Source organism: Rhinopithecus roxellana, chromosome 5 (assembly GCF_007565055.1).
Source record: "Rhinopithecus roxellana isolate Shanxi Qingling chromosome 5, ASM756505v1, whole genome shotgun sequence".
Classification (NCBI taxonomy): domain Eukaryota; kingdom Metazoa; phylum Chordata; class Mammalia; order Primates; family Cercopithecidae; genus Rhinopithecus; species Rhinopithecus roxellana.
Genome location: NC_044553.1, coordinates 149,737,514 through 149,755,926, shown reverse-complemented (window position 1 = coordinate 149,755,926; position 18,413 = coordinate 149,737,514). Strand labels below are relative to the sequence as shown.

General features: G+C 51.8%; 1 protein-coding gene and 1 long non-coding RNA gene across 10 annotated transcripts in view; one reads left to right on the top strand and one right to left on the bottom strand.

Moving 5' to 3' along the window:
• The window catches only part of GPR68 (G protein-coupled receptor 68), a 32,036-nt gene that overhangs the window by 6,559 nt on the left and 7,064 nt on the right, over positions 1-18,413 (top strand). The window contains exon 1 of one of the 5 annotated variants that reach the window (XM_010356387.2): positions 13,667-14,094. The exons of 1 other annotated variant lie outside the window; for it this stretch is intronic. The gene's annotated coding sequence lies outside the window, so the exon portion shown is untranslated. Of the gene's footprint in view, positions 1-13,666; positions 14,095-15,466; positions 15,597-16,552; positions 16,661-18,413 lie in introns of those variants that run through there. 3 more of the 5 variants (XM_030931168.1, XM_030931170.1, XM_030931167.1) reach the window with 3 other exon arrangements.
• On the bottom strand, positions 6,922-16,572 carry LOC115897650. 5 transcript variants are annotated; one of them, XR_004057408.1, is made up of 5 exons: positions 16,458-16,572; positions 15,381-15,630; positions 13,892-14,036; positions 11,864-11,995; positions 6,922-7,485 (listed from the first exon to the last, which is right to left on the bottom strand). It is a non-coding gene; the product is annotated as an uncharacterized LOC115897650 (long non-coding RNA). The 5 variants fall into 5 exon arrangements; XR_004057409.1 differs by having other exon boundaries at positions 15,381-15,644; positions 16,458-16,558; XR_004057410.1 differs by lacking the exon at positions 16,458-16,572 and adding an exon at positions 16,187-16,205.

The window sequence follows — 18,413 nt, the reverse complement described above, 5'->3', positions numbered from 1 at the left end:
CTGCCTGAAACTGTCCTGAAACTTGACTCAGCATTGGCAATTGTTTTCCAGAAGGAAAGTTACTGACCTGATTCCGCAGCCGCATGCTCTGCTCTAGAAAGCTCACGGTGACAGGAAGCACAGGACAGGGGTGGATCAGCAAGAGAAGGCTTGGGCCTGAGCAGGGATTGAGAAGAGCTGGCGCTAGAACCGAGGGAGGAAGTAGGAACTCATTCTGTTGTTTAGGGGATAAAGAGAGATTTCCGCTAAGGCTATCCAGCTGTGCTAATTGGAAGAACGAAGTGGAAAAACAGTAATTTTCGAAAGTAGATCATCTGTGCACATTCTGAAATATATGCACATTCTTCCTTAGTATGAGTTTGCAGTGAGGATGTATCTGATGCATCCATTTCTGTATCAGTCAGACTCAGCAGGAAGCAGATGGCACCCTCAAGCAGGGTAATTGACAAGAATTTAACACAAAGGTGTGGCAGGGCTAAGGGATGGTGCCACACGGTGGGACTGGCATGCCTCAGGAGCTTACTAGCCCTAGGCTTGCAGGAGGAAGGGAGAGAGAAGTGCAGGAGAGGGACTCCAACAGGAGCTGAGCTGACATCTTCAGCCAAGGGAGGCAGCCAACCTGAAGTGACCCCGGCAGAGTGGATAAATACTCCCAGGTCTTCACTCTCCTCCCATCCTCTGATCTCCAGTTAGTGCTTCCTATCGCCCAAATCTAGCAGACGCTGGAAGGCAGGGAGCCGGGTGACATCATCCTTAGAGCAGCGGGATGGAGACTGGATCTGGATAGGTGGATAGAAAGTACACGGCACATTGCTGGTGCAGGAGCCTCTTTCACACATTCCTTTGGCTCCATTTTCTGGACACCTGCAGTGTGTCACTCTGGGTTTGACATTGGGGAAATGCAGTGAGTGAGCTGTCCTCAGGCTCTGTGTAGAGATTCTGCCTTTACAGATGCCAAGATAAAAAGAAAAACCACAAGTGACTGGAAAAGAAGAAATGGATGCAAGCATCACTGGCACTGGGGGTGGTGAATTTCAGACCATGTCTCTGGAGCCCAGCCCAATGTGGGAGATAATTTCTGTGGGCGAGACAGTTATTAGTGCAGCATTTCCAATCAGCATTTCAAGAGCATGGGTCATCATTTACATTCTCTAGGCTCAGGAAGGTTCTGGAAGACAATATGTGCTTAATTTACCATCAGTGAGCTGTTTTGTTGCTTGTAAGGCCAGGTTTTATTTACAAAACAACAAATTTTGCTGCCTCTGCCAAGGACTGGACATCTTGACACCGAGAAACATAGCAAAACCCAGCCAAAAGTGACTTTGCAAGCAGCATGATGAATTTCTATATGGTTCTCCAGCTCCAGCATTTTCTTAGGGAAAGCATGGCCAGAAATGCCCAAGTCTGTGTTTTGGCAATGGCCCAAGCATCTCAGACTCCACTGGCCAGTTCCAGATCTTTAAGTAACTATAATAAGAGCCATGCTGTCTGTCTCTAAAAAGTGAAACACGAATCAAAAGTGAGTTTGTTTTAATTTAACAGCATCAAGACTGTGAAAGGCAATGGATATGTTTAGGCACCTGTAAACGGAGAAAGTGGGGTGAAAAACAGAGGCATAGCTGGGCACGGTGGCTCATGCCTGTAATCCCAGCACTTTGGGAGGCTGAAACAGGTGGATCACTTGAGGCCAGGAGTTTGAGACCAACCTGGCCAACATGGTAAAACCCCGTCTCTACTAAAAATACTAAAAATTAGCTGGCCGTGGTGGCACACGTCTGTAATCCCAGCTACTTAGGAGGCTGAGGTATGAACATTGCTTGAACCCAGGGGCCGAGGTTGCAGTGAGCCGAGGTTGTGCCACTGCACTCCAGCCTTGGTGACAGAGACTCTGTCTCAAAAAAAAAAGAAAAGAAAAAGAGAGGCGGGAGACAGGGCCACCAAGTACTGACACACTGTGCCAACTCCAGGGACCACCAACTGGGGTTACAGCATGCACGGCACCCTTGAGGTTGTGCAGTGTGGTAGCCCTGACAGGATTCATTCTGTAAGATATTTTCTACAGGGCGTGCTCTGTACTCCTGACAGTCAGAGTCCTCGATCTGGCAACTGACCATGAGCTTTAAAAGAGCCCACCTCTTTCCTAGAGAGATGAGATGAGGCAGAACAGAATCACTGGAAGAAACAGCTTCAGAGTCGGAACTCCTGTCAAGTCCTGGCTCAGTCACTTGGGAATTGAGTGGCCTCAGGCAATTTATGAAACCTCAGTTTCCTGATCTGTGAAATGGAGAGAATAAAACTACTTGTTCTGGGGATGAAAGGAGATCGTGCACAGGCACTAAGGACACAGGAAGCATTTAAAAGATAAGAGTGATCGAGCCTGCAGAGAGCTGCCACTGTACTCCACTGTCCTCTGGGGGACGACAAAGTGAGACCCTGTTTCAAAAATAAATAAATAAATGATAAGAGCTGCAAATAAGACGATATTTGGAATGTCCAATGACAGTGATAATAACAGTTAACATCTATTGAACCCTCGTGTGTGCTGGGCATTGAGCTAAGGGCTTTAGTTGGTTTAACTCATGTAATCATCTTAGCCCTCTTTTGAAGTTGTGTCTCCATTTCACAGATGAGGAAACGGGCACAGAGAGGTTAAAAGACTTGTCCAGGGTCACCCTGCTAGTGTGTAGTACAACTGGGATTTAAATGCCAACACTCTGGCTTTCAACGCCAAACTCTTCACAACTACATTTAGTTTGGCAACTTTTAGAAAGCAGATGTGAATTTTTATGGCATAAATAGTCAATCCAGAAAATTCCATTTGTGAGGACTTTCTAAGAAGGAGGAATTTCAAAGTGAAGACCAGCAGAGGCGGCTTATCCAGCCTCTTAGCCTGCTGGGATGTGGCTAGGGTAGTGTCCAGTGGGAAAAGCAAATCCCCCTGACTCCACACTCCCTGTGCCTCTCTCTGCCTCCTCCTGCTCCCCGGCCTTCCCCTGCCAGGGTACCTTCTGTCCTCTTACCCACTGTCCATCCTTCCGGAGACTCACCTAGAGGCTAAGTCACACCGTGTGGAGCGCTGAGCCACCCAGAGGAGTTAGCAGAAGGTGAGATGTTTGCTGTCTCTCTCCTTCTACCTCCCCTGCCTGCAGTTCCAATCACCCTTCGTCCCTAACCTGCAACCATCTGTCCTGACAACCGCCCAAGCTTCTGCAGACTCTTGCAGTGACAGTTCCAGACATTAATTTCATAAATAGGAATGGGGGCACCCTGCTTTGAGCAGGATAACTGGGCTGAGAGCAAGGGCCCTGTAGAGAGACAGCTGTGTGCCACCAACCCCAGGGGCAGTGCAATGCTGGGAAAGGGGCTAAGGGCACACAGTGGGGTTCAGCACACATTACCTGGGGCAACCAAGAATGCTCCCTAGGAGAAGTGATTTGGGGTCTTAAGACCGGGGCAGGAGTTCAAGAGATGGGAAACAGGAGGTCTCTGGATTGGAGAGGGCCACAGGAACCAAGGTATGCAATTGTGAAAAAGCAGAAGGAAACAGCCGAGGGTGGCTTGGGACAGGATGTGGGTAGGAGAAGGGCTTCTGTACTGCCTGGATTTGAATCCCGAGGCCTCTACGTACTACCTGTGTGACCTTGGGCAAGTTGTTTGCCCAATCTGTGCCTCATTCCCCCATGTATAAGATGGGAATAACAATAGTATCTGCATCATACACCCCTGAACATCAAATGAGTTAATGCGATTAAGTACTTACAACAGTGCCTGGCACACAGCAGAGCTCAATAGATGCGGGCTGGGACTACTATTACTATTATCTGTGAGCATGTGGGGCAGAGGGCACTAAGACCTCCTTGAATTATCAAGAAGGTCAGTAGGAGGTCCTCTAAGTCATCCCTGTGGCAGGCAGGGTCCGGCTCTGGGGAGCACCTGGCAGGGACCCAGGGGGCTGCAAACCTAAGTGCAGAGCCCCAGGCTGGGCTGGCCAGGCTGAGGTCAGGGCAGGTGCAGAGAGGCCCAGAGCTGCAACACCGCACTTCGTTTATTGCGTGTGCTGGGCACACGGACGTGGAAAAGGACAGAAAGGCTCCTCCTGGACTGTTCTCTAGGCTTCTCACCCTGGGGTTGTGGTGAGAGGCTGCTGATAGCCAGGGCACCCGGGAGTGGACGTGACTGGAGAAGGACCCTTGTCCTTTTACAGGCAGGCCCACTCTGAGCCCCATGCAGTGCTCTAGACCCTGTCCCCCAGGGCAGGATGGTAGCGGGAGCAGGCGCTGAGCCTAGGGACTGTGGTCAGGGTGAAAGGCAGGGCGTGGACCCTCACTCAGGGCTGCGTGTGCCCAACGCAGGGGTGCCGTGGAATCGGAGCACAATTTGGCCCTACGTTCCCAGGAAGGGACCCGAGGACGTCCCCAGGCCACCCCGCCATCTGCGTGCGCGCTGGCAAGAGGAGGGGCGTGGGGTAACGGTGGCCGGCGCCTCAGCCCTGCGCCGCGCAGGTAAGAGTCCCAGCGAGCCGACCCCTTCCTCTCGCCTCGCCTGTGGGTCCCCGGCGCGCCAGACCCCGGAAACCGCGCGCGGACCAAGGCCGGGTCTCGGCACCTCCCCCGGAGCGGCCCCGCGAGCGCGCGGGAACCTGGCGGGCCAGTGCGGGTGCAGGCGCGTGCGCGTGCGAGGAGGGGGCGCGCCCCCAGCCGAGGCCGCCGGGGCGTGGCGGGGGCGGGAGACGCGGCCGCGGTAGCGGCCGGGACCGCGGGTGTCTGTCCGCGAGCGCCGGCGCGTCCGGGTCCCTCTCCCGGGCTGGGCGTCTCCGCCTGCGGTCGCCGCCCAGGTTAGCAGCCACCCCCTCGGCTGGCTCCGCGGCCACCTGGTAATTACTCCCGCCCCCACAAAAAGTGCGAGACACCGCGAGCCCTTCATTTCCCAGAGCCTGGCAGCACCGGCCATTCCGAGTCCGTTTGGGCCTTTCTGTCCCCCAGATGTGCGCGGCCCCTCAGGGCAGCCCTGAGACCCGGACAACACCCCCTGCCTCAGAGGAGGGGAGAGCTGGCTCACTGCTTGGTCGGCAGGGGCAGCGCCGGGGGTGGGGGTGGGGTCCCTGGTTGCAGGCCCCCCACCCCCCCAACTACTCCACTAAGCAAATGGCCCAACGGAGGCAGCAGGGTCCAGGTGGTCCTTCAGCTGGAGGGCAGGGGCTGCGGTGGCGAAAGGGCACAGGCAGGGGAGAGAGCCCTGCGTTGGAGCCAGAGGCTGTGTAGCTTTGGGCAGGTAACTTGCTGTGGCTGGGCCTCTGTAAAACTGAGATAAGAAATATTAGCCATTGTCACCTCACTGAGGTGTGAGGCTGGTTTGAGAGTCTGCACATATGAGATGCTATAGTTGCGTTTGGCTTTACTCCCTCTGCCCCACCTCCACACACAGGATTGCTTCCAAAAGGAGGGAGGGAAAGATTCCTGAGCTCAGCAGTGGAAGTGGAGCTGGGCAGTGAGGATGCTGTGGACTGTATGACTGTATTGCCAGCCCAGTTCCAGAACCAGATAGTCTAAGTCCAATCCCAGCTCTTCCATATTTTACAGTTATTACCTTGGGCAAGTCGCAATTTTTTTTTTTTTTTTTTTTTTTTTAGGTGGAGTCTTGCTCTGTCGCCCAGGCTGGAGTGCAGTGGTGCAATCTTGGCTCATTGCAACCTCGACCTCCTGGTTCAAGCGATTCCCTTGACTCAGCCTCCCCAGTAACTGGGACTACAGGCGCCCGCCACTATGTCCAGCTAATTTTTGTATTTTTAGTAGAGATAGGGTTTCACCACGTTGGTCAGGCTGGTCTTGAACTCCTGACCTCAAGTGATTTACCCGTCTCTGTCTCCCAAAGTGCTGGGATTGCAGGTGTGAGCCACCACACCCAGCCCATGTTGTCTCTTTCTAAGCCTCTGAGTTTCCTGTGAAATGGGCATCATAGTAGGGCGATTATGGGATTGCACAGGTGAAATCCGACCTTGAAAGCCTTGCAATGCCCTCTGAATGTCAGCTCCGCTCACTCTTATTATTACTATCATACCACACGCTTCTGGGTAAGGTGCACATTGTCAGAAGAAAAGACTCAGCCAACAGGAAACCGAGTGGAAAACAGGTTCAAAGAAAACAAATGCAAAGTGTGGTGGTGTCCAGAGGTTGGTGGACTTCAGTGGGTGGACCCAAAGAGGGGCTGGTGACTGAAGACCCTGGAGGGAAGGAGGAGCGCTTGGCACCAGCCACGATGAGGATGATGATGGTGGTAGAGGAATGAGCTTTAGCATCAGAATTCCTGTTTTGTCTTTCCTAGCTGGTTGGCCTCAAACAAAATATTTTAATTTTCTGAGTCTTAGTGTCTCCTAGGGAAAGTGGAGATGATAATACACCTCAAGGAATTGTTATACAATTTGAAAAAATTTGAAATCAAATAATTATATGAATAAATCCAGCACATGATAGCCCCTAAAGTGATTTGGGGGGACAAATAATTTATGCTTCTGTTATCTATTGCTGCATAACAAACCATATTTAAAGATATTAGCTTAGACCGGGTGCAGTGGCCCATGCCTATAATCCCAGCACTTTAGGAGGCCGAGGCAGGTGGATCACTTGAGGTCAGGAGTTGGAGACCACCCTGGCCAACATGGTGAAACCCCGTCTCTACTAAAAATACAAAAATTTGCTGGGCGTGGTGGTACATGCCTGTAATCCCAGCCATACAGGAGGCTGAGGCAGGAGAATCGCTTGAACCTGGAAGGTGGAGGTTGCAGTTAGCCGAGATGGCACCACTGCACTCCAGCCTGGGTAACAGAGCGAGACTCCGTTAAAAAAAAAAAGAAAGAAAGAAAGAGAAAGGAAGGGAGGGAGGGAAGGGGAGGGAGGGGAAGAGAGAGCGAAGGTATTAGCTTAAAATAACATATTTATTTTGCTCACAAATCTGTGATTTGGGCAGGGCTCGGTGGGGATGGCTCATCTCTGCTTCTTGGAGCATCAGCTGAGATGGCCCTGCTGGGGCTGGGGGATCCTCATCCAACATGACATACTGGTATGCAAGACAAGTCAAACCTGGCTGTCAGCTGGGGGCGCAGCAGGAGCTGCTGGCCAGGGTTTGGTTCCGCTCAATGTGGGCCTGTCAACGAGGCTGCTTGGCTTCCTCACAGCATAGCACTTAGGTTTCAAGAACAATTATTCCCAAAAGACAGGAAGTGGGAACTGCCGGTCTCTTCAGGCTTAGCCTCAAAAACTGGTACAGCGTTGCGTCCACGCTGTTCCTTTGGTCAGGCAGTCAGAGGGCCTGCCTAGGTTCAAGGGAGGGGACTTAGAGCCCCACCTCTCGATGAGGAAAATCTCAGACAGTTTGCAGCCACCTTGGGTCTACCACAACTTGAGTCTTCTCTTTTGCATTTTTTTTCTGGGCGCCATGTTGATGAATTAATCTTTTGCAAAAGTTGAAGCATTTCTCCCAGGAGAGGACCTGCAGAGACAGACACATGGGCCTTATCACACACAGTCTATCTTGGTCAGAATCAGTATCGCTGGACCTGGCACAGGGCTGAGGGAGCAGGCATCCTACCCAGTGGCCTCTCTAGCACTGGAACCTCTGAGGCTTCAGTCCCCAGCTCTGTCAACCCTGGGCCTTCAAAACAAGAGGGAGAAGCCAATGAGAGAGCAATTTGGATGCAAGAAAATAGATTTGAGCGGGTGGCCCGGGGTTGAGTGTAATGAGCATCTTCGAAGCTCTGGAGTCGCTGGAGAAGTCTGTTTGTTTTTCAGGAGGGCTGCTTCCTGTGTGTTTGGAGTGACTGTTGTCATACATTATTAGGTTACTAATTGATGGGCTGGAGCGTTCTGCAGGCAGTGGGGGCAGCAGGCCCCAGGGATTGCCATGGCAACCTCCAGGTCTGTGGTCTGTGCTGCAGCTGCAGACAGGAGACATGCCCCAGGCAGCTCAGACCTTCTCAGACCACAGGCCCTCCTGGCTGGAAGTCCCCGGTTCAGCACCAGGCCTTCGTGGAAATGCACTTCCGCTTAAGGCCACCCACTCACACTCTGAGAGTCCAAACCAACCCTCTTCTTGTTGCCTCATCCTATATCCTGACTGTTTCCCTCAGATTGTTAGCTTCTGACTTCAATTTTAGCCATGCTGGCCTTCCCAGCAGGCTACAGGAAGAAGTGGAATTTAGATTCATTTATTCACCCAAACATTCGGCATGTTTTTGGTGTGCACAGTCCCTAGCAAAGAACGAAATAGATCTAGCTCCTCCTTCCCCAGGCAGCTTCCTGTGTAAAGGAGAAGATAGGCATCAACCAATAGTCATACATATTTCCATGCGTTACAAATTGGTAAATATTAAAATACAATGATGGACCAGGTGCTCATGCCTATAATCCCAGCACTTTGGGAGGCCAAGGTGGGCGGATGGCTTGAGCTCAGAAATTTGAGACAAGCATAAGCCACATGGTGAGCCCTTGTCTCTACTAAAAATACAAAAATTAGCCAGGTGTGGTGGTGTGCGCCTGTAATCCCATCTACTTGGGAGGCTGAGGCACAAGAATCGCTTGAACTCGGGAGGTGGCGGTTGCAGTGAGCCAAGATTGTGCCACTGCACTCCAGCCTGGGCAACAGAGGGAGACTTGTTTCAAAAAATAAATAAATAAAAATAAATAAATACAATGGTGGAACCAATCCCTTGCATATACTAAAATTTTTTTAAAAAATACAATGAGCTGTGCATGATGGCCCATACCTGAGTCCCAGCTACTGGGGAGGCTGAGGAGGGAGGATTGCCTGAACCCAGATTTTTGAGGCTGCAGTGAGCTATGATCGCACCACTACACTCCAGCCTGGGTGACAGAATAGGGACCCCATCTCTAAAAATTAATTAATTAATTAAAAATGAAAACACAGTGAATTCGGACATTGAATTGAATCCCAGCACTGCTGCTTGCTTGCCAGCTGTGTGACCCTTGGTCTTGGATAGCCCTGAGCTTTAGTGATAAAGCTGGGATGATATTTACCTGGCGGGTTGCTGTGAGGCATCAAGGCAGCCTATGCAAAGCTCAATGCCTTGCATATATTGGCAGCTCGAGACAGGTGAGCACCCACCCTGCATCCCCTTGCTCAGCACCTGTTTGTCATTCACCTCAGGCCGCCTTCCTTCTGTGTGAAGCGTGTGTGAGGAGCCCTTATCCCAGCTCCCTTGTACCACAGTGATAAAAACACTCAGAGCTCATCTTTTCCTTCCTTCCTTCCTTCCTTCCTTCCTTCCTTCCTTCCTTCCTTCCTTCCTTCCTTCCTTCCTTCCTTCCTTCCTTCCTTCCTTCCTTTCTTCCCTCCCTCCCTCCCTCCCTCCCTTCCTCCCTCCCTTCCTCCCTCCTTCCCTCCTTTTCTCTTCCTTCTTTCCTTCCTTCCTTCCTCCCCTCCTCCCCTCCCCTCCCTCCCTTCCTCCCTTCCTTCCTTTGGGTCTTTCTCTGTTGCCTATGCTAGACACTACAGCCTCAAACTTTTAGGCTCAAGGGACCCTCCCACCTTAGCCTCCCGACTAACTGGGACTACAGGTGCGGGCCACCACAACCAGCTAATCTTGTAAACTTTTGTACAGGCAGAGTCTCACTTTTTTGCCCAGGTTGGTCTCAAACTCCTGGCTTCAAGTGATCAATCCTCCTGCCTTGACGTCCCAAAGTGCTGGAATTACAGGTGTGAGCCATCATGCCCGGCCCTTTCCATTATCAAGTATTTATTTAGCCCAAACACTTGTGCAGCATTATAGCAATTGCCATGGGGATACAAGAGATAAAGGTGGTCCTCAGTTCATGTTAGAAGGACAGAATCTCAGACTCTACCGGAGACCTACTGAACTGAACCAAAAGCTACACTAACAAGGTCCCTAGGAGATGTATAACACATGCACACTAACATTTGAGAAGCAGCACTGTACAGGGTTTTTGTTTTGTTTTGTTTCGCTCGAGACATGGTTTCACTCCAGTTGCCCAAGTGTGATCTCAGCTCACTGCAACCTCCGCCTCCTGGGCTCAAGCAGTTCCCCAGCCTCAGCCTCCTGAGTAGCTGGGACTACAGGCACATGCCACCGCACCCACCAAATTTTTGTAGAGACGGGGTTTCGCCATGTTGCTCAGGTTGGTCTCAAACCCCTGAGTTCAAGCAGTCTGCCTGTCTCAGCCTCCCAAAGTACTGGGATTATAGGCATGAGTCACCTCACCCAGCCAGCACTATATAGGGTTTTAAATAAGTATCACGCCGGGCGCGGTGGCTCAAGCCTGTAATCCCAGCACTTTGGGAGGCCGAGACGGGTGGATCACGAGGTCAGGAGATCGAGACCATCCTGGCTAACACGGTGAAACCCCGTCTCTACTAAAAATACAAAAAAAAAAAACTAGCCGGGCGAGGTGGCAGGCGCTTGTAGTCCCAGCTACTCGGGAGGCTGAGGCGGGAGAATGGCGTAAACCCGGGAGGCGGAGCTTGCAGTGAGCTGAGATCCGGCCACTGCACTCCAGCCTGGGTGACAGAGCGAGACTCGGTCTCAAAAATAAATAAATAAATAAATAAGTATCACATGGTGGGTGTGGGAGGCAGAATAATGCCCTCCCTAAAGAGGTCCAGTTCCTAATCCCCGGAACTTGCGACTGCATTACCTTACATGGCAAAGGGGGATTAAGGCAGCAGGTGGAGTTAAGACTCCTAATCAGCTGACAAAGTAAGGAGATGATCCAGCATTGTCACAAGGAAGGACCCTTCAAAGTGGAAGAGGGAACGTGAGGGTCAGAGGAGAAGATGTGATGTGAGAAGGACTCAGTCGACTGCTGTGGGCTTTGAAGTTGGAAGACGCCACAAGCCAAGGAATGCTAGAAGCCTCTAGAAGCTGGAAAAGACAAGGAAGTGGATTTTAGAGCCTCAAGAAAGAATGCAGCCCTGCAGACTGCAGTCTTGATTTTAGCCAGTAAGATCCATGTCATGCTTTTGACCTCCAGAACTGCAAGGTAAGAAATGGATGTTGTTTTGGCCATGTGCAGTGGCTCACACCTGTAATCTCAGCTCTTTGGGAAGTCAAAACAGGTGGATCACTTGAGGCCAGGAGTTCGAGACCAGCCTGGCCAACATGGCAAAACCCCATCTCTACTAAAAATACAAAAATTAGGGCCAGGCATGGTGGCTCACGCCTGTAATCCTAGCACTTTGGGAGGCCAAAGCAGGCAGATCACCTGAGGTCGGGAGTTCAAGACCAGCCTGACCAACATGGAGAAACCCCATCTGTACTAAAAATACAAAATTAGCCAGGCATAGTGATACATGCCTGTAATCCCAGCTACTCAGGAGGCTGAGGCAGGAGAATCGCTTGAACCCAGGAGGCAGAGGTTGCCGTGAGCTGAGATCACGCCATTGCACTCCAGACTTGGCAACAAGAGCGAATCTCAAAAAAAAAAAAAAAAAAAAAAAAAAAAAAATTAGCCAGGCATGGTGGCGCGTGCCTGTAATCCCAGCTACTTGGGAGGTTGAGGCAGGAAAATTGCTTGAACCCAGGAGGCAGAGGTTGCAGTGAGCCGAGGTCGTACCACTGCACTCCACCCTGGGCAACAGGATAATCCCTGCCACACAGAGCTGATGTAAGGATTAAACAAAGGATCGGGAAGGTGCTTAGCACAGCACCTAGTGCAAAAAGCAAATGCTGGGGAAATGGTAAAGCAGCTCTTGGTAGCAAGCCACTCCAGGCTCTTTCTTAACCCCTCGAGGGCCAGGCACGTGAGAGAACATGGGCTCTTTTTTCTCTTACTGAGCTAGCATTTCACAAAGACCTGGGCTCCGCCGATTTGAGTAAAACCAAAGAAAGTTTCACCTTCTTCATCCCAAAGTCATGGTCCTTCCTCCAGGTGCAGTAGGGCATGTGGTGCTCGCAGAGGGGCTGGGGCAGCTTGACGGCCCCTGGCGGTGCTGGAGGTGGGCCGGGACACCATGCCATTAGTGGTTCCTGCAGGTATAGACAATGATGGTGTAGACGGCCTGCGTGTGCACACCCTGTTAGGCCAGGTCACCCTGTAGAGGGCCAGAGGTGCTCTCTCTGGCAGGTCGTGTCCTAGGGGTAAGCCAGGCAGTCACTGCTAAGTCAGTTTTGTGCTCCTAACCCCCGAGTCCTCCTATATGACATCAGGGAGAGCCAGCCACATTTCCGAAACTCAGAAATAGCATGTGTGTCTAAATGCACACTACTGCACCACAGCAAGTTGAAGCCTTTGCTTGTAACATAAGAAGCAACTGACATAGGAAACTTTTTTTTTCTTTTCTTTGAGACAGAGTTTTGCTTTTGTCATCCAGGCCGGAGTGCAGTGGCACAATCTTGGCTCACTACAACCTCCACCTCCCGGGTTCAAGTGATTCTCCTGCCTCAGCCTCCCGAGTAGCTGGGATTACAGGCATGGGCCACCACCTCCAGGACATTTTTGTGTTTTTAGTAGAGACGGGGTTTCACCATGTTGGCTAGGCTGGTCTCCAACTCCTGACCTCAGGTGATCCACCCGCCTTGGCCTCCCAAAGTGCTGGGATTACAGGGGTGAGCCACGGCGCCTGGCTGGACATAGTTTTTAAAAGGCCTGCTATATGGTAGCATTTGCTTGGAGGGCCCAGGCTCCACTGAAGGGGATTTCCTTAGAGCCTCTACCAGCAGAGCAAGGGGAGTGGAGCCAAGGCTCTTGGCATGAATAAGATGGGCATGTTTTAAACTGTGTTGGTCCCCAGATCAGGGACCTAGCACAGGGCTCTGGCCGCTTCCGGCAGGAAGGACTCGCGCCCCCAGTGGCCCCAAGCACCATGTGTGTCTGTTGGCTTCCTGGCTCTGGCATTGTAACTTATAATTAGCTTCCAAGGAACCTGCCTTGGAGGGAGGTGGTTACACCAAAAGGCTGGGCCTTTTCATCCTCCGTGTTATGTGTGTGAGGGAGTTTAGTAAGTGCTCCTGAGAGCCAGAAGGCCCCCCGCGGCCAGAGCCCCGGGCTTGGTTCCTGCTCTGGGGACTGACACAGTTGCAAACATTGATGCCCATCTTATCCTTAATCATGCCCAGAGCCTTGGCTCCATGGCCTTCACTCTGCTGCTCTGCCAAACAGGATCCTACCTGCTTCACCACATCCATGGTTCCCCACCTTCGCTGCCCTTTAGAACAGTCCAGGGAGCTTTAAAGCCATTGATGCTGGCACCTCACTTGCAGGAAGCATGATTTAACCAGCCTTGGGAGGGGCCCGGGCATTGGTTTTTTTTTATAGGCTCCCAGGTATGTTCTCATGCACGTGGCCAGGGTTGAGCCCCAGTGACCCAGATGTTGGCAGCTTCCCCTGCCCTTGCCTGGATCCTGGTATCCTGTAGGTGCTGAAAGGTGGCTAGAATTAGCCCACCCCCTCCTCTTGTATCCCCCCACCGCAGTCCTGAGGGCACCCGCCCCTAGCTCAGGCTTTCACATTCCCAGTGAGGCTGCTCACTGACTGGGTTGCATGGAGAGCAGAGGAGGATGCGTGGAGAGAGCCATTCTGCCGCCCTCAGCCTCTGGCTGGCGAGTGGTTCCTCGGCAACCGCCCAGCCTGACACCAGATTGGAGTTCACATGATTCTGCCTCAGCTCGGGAATGGGCAGCCTCCAGCTGGGGATTTTCTAGCCGGAGCTGGGAGGTTCAGGCTGCGGGAAGTCGCTGGAGGGAGAGCTGGGGTCGTGGTTGCAAGGGTGCCCAGGCTCCTGCAGAGCCTCTGCAGGAAGCCCAGCTGTTTGAGGTTTGAGGGCAGAGCCCAGCTGAGGCAGGCAGAGTCAGAGAGGACTCGTTTCAGACTCCCCCCTCAGAGGACTCCCTCCGTCCTGATTTCAGCAGCTGTCTGCTCCTCACCTGTCTTCAGAGACCACACCGCCTTCCTGGGGCCCTGAGGCTCTATGAGAAGCTGGAAAGCACAGGTGGGGGTCCATCAAGCTGTTTCCAAACTGCGGGTTGTGACCCATTCATGGGTCAGTAAATCAACTTCGTAACTCATGACCTGCATTTTAAAAATGGAAATAGAATAGAAATGATCAGAGTGCATGGCAAGAAGTAGGGTAAGTATTGCTTTGGGGAAGTTTGTCGCTTTGTACAGATGTGGGGGGGGGTGTGTCTCTGTGTGCTGGGTCGTGATGTCAGGTGTATTTCTTGCTATTGCTTGTGATCCAGAAAGTTCAAAGGCAGCAAGCTGATGCCTAGACACCTGGGTTCTGGATTCGGATCCACCCCAACTAACTGTGTGAATTTGAGCCTCCCTGCTTTAGCCTCTCTGGGCTTCAGGTTCTCAGAAATGGCTTAGCCATGCCAGCCCCACCTGACTCACAGGGACTTTGTGAGCCCAGATGGGACTGACCTTTGAAACAGTGGCAAGGGTTCTAGAAGTCAGATGCTATGGTCCACGCGGCTGCTGGAGTGAGGCAGTCTGGGGGGAAATGGGGACTAAGGAAAAATGCATCCTGATTTTTCCCCATCCTCAGAGGGAAAAATAAAGCACTTTCAGAAAATGAAACAGTCTTGTTTAAAGCATGCAGAGGTTTGGCCAACTGAAGGAAAAGGAAGCTGGGCCCTCGGGAAACTCCCCAGCTCTTGTGGGTTTGGGGCTCCGTGAGCAGCCCCGGCACCATGAGTAACTGTCTGTGTGCGTGCCGGTGTGTGCCTCCCGGAAGAGGGGGGTGAGTTAGATCATTATTTATGTGCTAGCTGGAATCCAGCAGTTAGGCACCTCTGCCTTCTGACTTGGGACATGCAAGAGACTCCTAGCTTAGTCAGAGAGGCCTTTCCTTCCTGTTGGGAGCTTAATTTCTCTTGGTCATTGAAGTCCTCAGAGGCCTCTATGCTGATTTGCATTTGCTAAAGATTCGCTTCCAGGCCGGGCGCGGTGGCTCAAGCCTGTAATCCCAGCACTTTGGGAGGCCGAGACGGGCGGATCACGAGGTCAGGAGATCGAGACCATCCTGGCTAACACGGTGAAACCCCGTCTCTACTAAAAATACAAAAACTAGCCGGGCGAAGTGGCGGGCGCCTGTAGTCCCAGCTACTCGGGAGGCTGAGGCAGGAGAATGGCGTAAACTCGGGAGGCGGAGCTTGCAGTGAGCTGAGATCTGGCCACTGCACTCCAGTCCGGGCGACAGAGCGAGACTCCGCCTCAAAAAAAAAAAAAAAAAAAAAAAAAAAAAAAAAAAAAAAAAGATTCGCTTCCAGGCGTTGAGCCACTCTATAGTTTTTCTCAGTGTCTTAGCTGGGTAATAAAGTGTTATTTTGATTCTTTTCCCCAATGCCTTCCCAAACCACGGACTGGACACATGGCTGGTTTTCCTCAGTGGGCGTTGAAAACATGGTTGACCTGCTAAAGCGTAGTCCAGGTGAAGGGGGTCAGTCCCGGACCAAGCCTGGTGGCCATTGCTGCAGCATCTGTGGGGACTGGAGCTTGGCTGAGCTGGCGGCTTGAGGGTGTTGGTTCCAGGATGACCATGATAGTCAGCACAGCATCAAGGAAAGTGTGGACCAGTCCGAGTTCCAGACCTGGCCTGCCGCATCTCAACTGCGGAGTCTTCAGCAGGTTGGTTCATCTTTCTGAGCCGCAGTTTCTGCATCTGTAAAGTGGGTGCTGATGAGAGTGGTGGTGAAAGAGACAACAGACATTCAGAAACTTGCCTGGCAAGTGCAGGGCCCTTGACAGACGTGGCTTAGTTCTTCTATATATCTATGTTTTTCCATTTACGGAATATTTTTTGCATCCACTGTGTTCTTTCATTTTCGAGGAGCAAGGTTCCTGTGGAGATGAGGTAGAGGGCAAGTCGGAGTTTCCATCTGGGGGTGCCTGTCCTCAGGGAACAGTAGAAGGGAAGGCACTGGTGAAAAATCAGGACCCTCAGACCAGCTCAGGCAGCCTGAGCAGAGAGGGGACCACGGTCATTCCTCCTCCTCACTTTCCTGTTTCTATTAGTGATACCCCCACTGTCCCAGCACCCAGCCTCAACCCCCCACCATTGACCTATCCACTCACTCACCTACTCACCTATCCACCCACCCATACATCCACCTGTCCACCCGTTCACTCATCCCTCTATCCCTCTACCCCTCACCCATGCATCCATTTATATATTCACCCATCCACTTATCCATCCACCCACCCATCTATCCACTCACCTTTCCAGCTGCCCATATGTCCATCTGTCCAGCCATCCAGTCATCCATCTATCTGGCTACCCCATCCCTCCATTTACTCATTCACCCACCCACCTCTCCACCATCCATCCAACGAATAATTTTGGGGAGGTTATAAGGACCAGGCACCAAGAAAAATCTCCGACTGGCCCCTGGTTGTTCCCCACCTCGCTTGTAATTACTTGCCAGTTCTACAGCTGTTTCCTCTCTCGCCCTGCCTACCTCCTATTCAGATCCAGTCACACCAACCTACTTTCAATTCCGCAGAGCTGCCCCTTCTCTTCCTCTTGCATTTCGGCTGTTTCCACACATTTTCCACAGGTGGAAACTCTCCTCTGCTTGGGCAGCACTTTGTCTTTCTCCTGATCTTACTGTAACTGCCGGTGCTCAGGAAGGCCTTTCCTGAGAGGGTGAGGTCCTCACCCATGAACCCTCACAAAATCCTGCACTCTCTTTGTGAGTTTATTTCACTTATCCTCTCTCCTCCCCCTTAAGACTAAAAGCCACTTGTTACTAGGGGCGTGTCTAGTGTTGTGCCTTCCGTATAACAGATGCTCGGTATTTGTTGTATGAATGAATACTTGGATGGATGGATGGATGGATGTGTGAATGGCTTGATGATGGATGCATGAGTGGATGACTGGAGAACCATGGAAGTCTTTGCCACAGGGTGTGACTGGCTTAGATTTCTGTTTAGAGGATGGCTTTGAGGATGGTAAGATGGAGACAGGAAGCAGCCCAAGAGGAGGCTGTTGCACTGACTCTGGGAAGGAGCTCGTCAGCCCTTCTAGGGTGCTGATGAGAGAGCTGAAGAGGAGGAGATGGATGTAGGAAATACTTAGGAGTTGAAAGTGGTAGAACTTGGAAATTAACTGGATGCTGTGGATGAAGATGTGGGTGAAAGCTGAAGTCCAGTCATTTTTTGACATAAGTGATTGGGCAGGTGAGGATGCCCCTTCTGAGAACAGACCAGTGGAGAAAATGATGGACCCAGCGTGGGCCTCACTGAGCGTGTCTTGTGAATGGCAGGAAGCCGGTTATGCCTCCATCCTGGGAGAGACCTGGGAGTCATCAGAGTGTAGGTGGGGTTGAAACCACGGAGAAGCAGCCATCCCACAGAGAGTGAAAAGGGCAAACCAGTGTTGAATGTGTGTGGGAGAGCTGCCCGTGGCTCCCGCCATACACTGCCTTGCATGCTAGTAATTTGTGTATGGGACATTCCTGTCTTTCGAGCTTGGAGGTTCCTTGAAACTGGGAGCCATTTCTTGCATTTTGTTTGTTTTGAGATGGGGGGTCTCACTCTGTCACCCAGGCTGGAGCACAGTGGCATGAACTTGGCTCACTGCAGCCTCAACCTCCTGGGCTCAAGCGATCCTCCCGCTTCAGCCTTCTGATTAGCTGGGACTATAGGTGTGCACCACCACAGCTGGCTAATTTGTAAATTTTATTTAGGGACAGAGTCTCGCTGTGTTGCCCAGGCTGGTCTTGAACCCTTAGGCTCAAGTGATCCTCTCGCCTCAGCTAGTACTGAGATTACAGGGGTGAGCCATCACACCCGGGCCATTTCTTGTGGACCTCTAGGTCCCCCATGTCTAGCTTGGTGCTGTGAACATCGGAGATGCTCTACACACACTTGTGCAGTGAAAGCCAGGGTACTGGATAGTTCAAGCTGCTTCATCTGTCTGACCTCAGTTTTCTTCCTTTTTTTTTTTTTTTTTGAGACGGAGTCTTGCTCTGTCGCCCGAGCTGGAGTGCAGTGGCCGGATCTCAGCTCACTGCAAGCTCCGCCTCCCGGGTTTACGCCATTCTCCTGCCTCAGCCTCCGGAGTAGCTGGGACTACAGGCGCCCGCCACCTCGCCCGGCTAGTTTTTTGTATTTTTAGTAGAGACGGAGTTTCACCGTGTTAGCCAGGATGGTCTCGATCTCCTGACCTCGTGATCCGCCCGTCTCGGCCTCCCGAAGTGCTGGGATGACAGGCTTGAGCCACTGCACGCAGCCTGACCTCGGTTTTCTTATCTCTAAAATGGACACATCTCTAAATGGCTGTTTTTAAAACTGGACAAGAGAACAGAAGTGAAACGCTCTGTAAACTGTAAAGTATTTTGCAAATAAAAGGTGTAAGTGCTCAGGTTTAATGGCTTTTTCTGGGGGCCTTGAATCAGCCGGGAGACATCCCAAGGGCTGTGACCTGGTTGTGCCCACAAGGTC